This window comes from Aristolochia californica, unplaced genomic scaffold, assembly GCF_029961685.1.
Source record: "Aristolochia californica isolate CCGP_79_NKW_82.1479 unplaced genomic scaffold, dmAriCali1.0.hap1 SCAF_7, whole genome shotgun sequence".
Classification (NCBI taxonomy): domain Eukaryota; kingdom Viridiplantae; phylum Streptophyta; class Magnoliopsida; order Piperales; family Aristolochiaceae; genus Aristolochia; species Aristolochia californica.
The window spans coordinates 4,580,952-4,584,590 of record NW_027182268.1 but is presented as its reverse complement, the minus strand read 5'-3'; the positions used below and the strand labels follow the sequence as shown (position 1 = coordinate 4,584,590).

General features: G+C 41.2%; 1 non-coding gene across 1 annotated transcript; it reads left to right on the top strand.

Annotated features, from left to right (window-relative positions):
• Positions 1-1,282: 1,282 nt before the first annotated feature.
• LOC137937902 (small nucleolar RNA R71) lies at positions 1,283-1,389 on the top strand. Its single transcript, XR_011109689.1, has one exon. It is a non-coding gene; the product is annotated as a small nucleolar RNA R71 (small nucleolar RNA).
• Positions 1,390-3,639: the final 2,250 nt, after the last annotated feature.

Below are 3,639 nucleotides of genomic sequence, written 5' to 3'. Positions count from 1 at the left end.
GAAAGGAAGCAAATTCACACTTGCCCTTAAGTCAAGAAGAGCTCTCTGGATGGTATGTTCACCAATGACACATGAAATTGTGGAACATCCAGGATCTTTAACTTTAGGAGGAGTGTTGTGCTTCAGAATTGAGCTTACATTCTCAATAAGAAAGACCTTTTTGTTAACATGTTGTTTTCTCTTCTGTGTATAAAGGTCTTTCAAAAATCGGGCATAGGCAGGGACTTGCCTAATAGGATCAAGAAGTGGAATGTTAATGTGAACCTTACTACACAGTTCCAACGTTTCATGCATGCTATCTCCTTTCCTAGGTGGGCCCGATAACCTTTGCGGATAAGGAGCTAGTGGGACTTGGTTAGGGATCTGCGTGGCTGTTGGTGGAGAACTTGGAGGTTCTTCACTCAATGATGTGTCCCCATTGTTATCCTTTGACTCCTTAGACTTAGTGGTCCCTACCCCATTGTTCAACTCACGACCACTCCTAAGGGTGGTTATGGCTTTGGCTTGCTCATGGTGGGGTTTGGAACTCAACCCACTCTCACGTGTGCTTTTGGGGTTAGGAATGGTTTGACTCGGGAGTCTATTTTGTGCTTGTTCACTCATGTGGCTGGCCAACTGCCTCACTTGTATTTCAAGTTTAGCAATGGAGGACTGTGCATTCTGCATGAATAATTAAAGTGTATCCTCAAGTGAAGGTTTTTGTGGAATCAATGGTTGTTGAGTGAAGTGTGGGCGCGGAACTTGGGGTTGAGTAAACCTTGGAGGACCCCCAACCTGTGGGCCCTTGGACCATGAGAAATTTGGGTGCCTAGCCCAACCTGGATTATATGTTTATGAAAAAGGATCGTTCCGGTTTGGTCTATGAAAATTCTGGACTGCATTCAAGTCCTCAATGAGCTCTGGGTAGGATGAACTAGATGGACACATTTGTGTGGGATGAGATGAACCAGAGCATATGGCACAGACAGTAGATGGGTTAGGTGCAGGTGAACTCTTGGACACCATAAGGGCATCAATTTTTCTAGTCAACCCCTCAATCTTGGCCATGAGCATGGGTGTTTCACTAACCTCGTAGAGACCCCCTCTTTTGGCTTCGTGGGATCTCCTATCAACATTAAATGATAAACCCCATTGCTGAGATTGATCACTCAACGTTTCAAAAAAATCCTACGCCTCACTAGCACTCTTACCCATCAAACTCCCACCACTCGTTGCATCTACCATGGATCTAACCTGGGGTGTAAGACCTTGATAAAAGTATTGCACTAAATGCCATTTCTCAAACCCATGATGCGGACACCTATGAATCAAATCCTTCCATTTCTCCCAAGCCTCATAAAAGTGTTCACCCTCCTGCTGCATAAAGTTTGAGATTTCTCTTCTAAGGGTTGTAGTTCTCTGAATGGGAAAGTACTTGGACAAAAATTTCGTGACTAATGTGTCCCATGAAGTAATGCTACCCACCTCTAAGGAATTAAGCCAAGACTTGGACTTATCCTTAAGTGAAAATGGAAAAAGTCTTAATCGAATTGAGTCATCTGAGAAATTCTGGAATTTGAAAGTTGCACAAATATCTAAGAATTCCTTGATGTGGTAATATGGGTCCTCCTTCTCCAACCCATAGAATGTAGGGAGGAGTTGGATCACACCCGGTCTCAACTCGTAACTGGCGGCAGTAGTGGGTGGCAATATAATGCAAGAAGGTGATGTGAAATGGGATGGGATAGAATAATCCCTCAGGGCTCTACGGTCACCTGCTGCAGGTAACTGTAATGGTTTGCCCTGATTGGCATGGTAGCTCCTAACTTGACTTCGGGTGTTTTCCTACAAATATGTTCTACCTCTTCAACAAAGGGAGCTAATGGTCCACCTAGGGAGCGGCACCCGTGCATAAAAGCACAAAAAGAAACAAAACGAACTATCAAATTAAGCTAACAAACTCACTACTAAAAATATGAACTAGCTAGAAGAAATAAAAATAATTCCATACCAAATCACCAAGCTAAAATTATGAAAGCAACAAAAAAATAAAATAAAATAAAATAAAAATAAATCTAACCTAAGACTATGGAGAACAAAGAAATACACTTAATACGTGCCTCGCCGGCAACGGCGCCAAAAACTTGGCTTTAATACCTCGCAAGCATACGAATCGTTCATGTAATTTAGCGGGAAGCGAGGGTCATATCCACAGGGAGGACTGAATTTTGTGTATTATTCAGTCAACTAGCCTAACCAAATATGATGAACTAATATGAACTAAACACTAATTATATCCTAAATTATCAAGCAATCATTTAGTTAACTACTTGCACAACAGGAAATGTCAATTCTGGATTTTATGGTGATTCGTGCCTCTCTCGAGCGCCACATAACCACGGATTCGATTTCTCAATCCTTGTGTCTAGACCCTCTCGGGCGCATAGAGTGAAAGACAGAAATCGGATTAAAATACCAAAATCCAACCTAAATTATATTCCTACCCTAACTAGCCAATTTAATCAAATATTCGGAAAACAAATATTCAATAAACATTAATTATTAAATCAGATTCAATAAACATTCAAAACCTAAGTTCAAACTATATAAAAAATAAAATTCAAAAATAACGAATTACTCCCCTTCTCCTTCCTCTCGCTTCGGGTAGCAAGAGTGAGTGGTCGGAGGTAGAGACGACGCTGGCGACATCCGACGAAGAACGAAATAGAGATGAATTTCTCTAACCGGCTCTCTCGAGTCTCGGTCGAAGTCGGAATAGCTCCGGGAATGGTCGGAAAGCGGAATTGGCACCGGAGAAGCCCTCTCGGATCACTTCTCGGCCTGGCGAGCGGAAACTAGCACTGTTGAACTCACCTCGACGGAGACTCTCTCGAGCTCTCCTCGGGTTTGTTCTCGGTTGGTGGACGGCGGTGGACAGCGGTGGACGACGGTGGCGCGGCGAACGACGGTGGGAAACTCCTCTCGGGTCTTCCCCTGTTTCGGTCGACGGTCGTGCTCTATTTTGGTCCATGCTCTGTTTTCTCTTGACGCTCCCCCTCCCTTGTTTGATGCTCCTCTTCTCTTTAATACCATCTTATTTGTTTTAAAACGATTTGCCCTAAAAATCACTTCCATTTCACTAAGGGCATTTTGGTAAATATCTCCTTCTCCACCAAAATTCTCCTGAAATTCCATAATTGAATCTATAAAAAGCATTTCAGGAAGAAATAAACCTTAAAAACAATGAAATATAATTCAGGAGAGAAAAATATGCAATATCGACAGTGATTAATGCCAAATTCAATAAATGCTCATTTCATTTGAAAACCAATAAATAACCACATATAACACAATTATAAAGGTTATTCTATCATAATTAACCTAGTTCTCATGTCAGAATATGGCATCTATCAATTAGCCCCAAGAAACATGTACTCTGATCAATGGAATCGAAATATCTATGCATATCATGTTGATGGTTATATTTAGATGTATGCCAATTCTAAGCAAGAATCACTAAGCTTCAAAAGTGTTGGAAGGAATACTTAAAGTAATTAAATTTACTTAAGGAGCTTTAGGCATGTGGATGTAATTTGCAATATTATTTAAGTTATAAATACGAGTGAGGGGTTTTTAAACCTCAATCTCTCTCGTATTTTT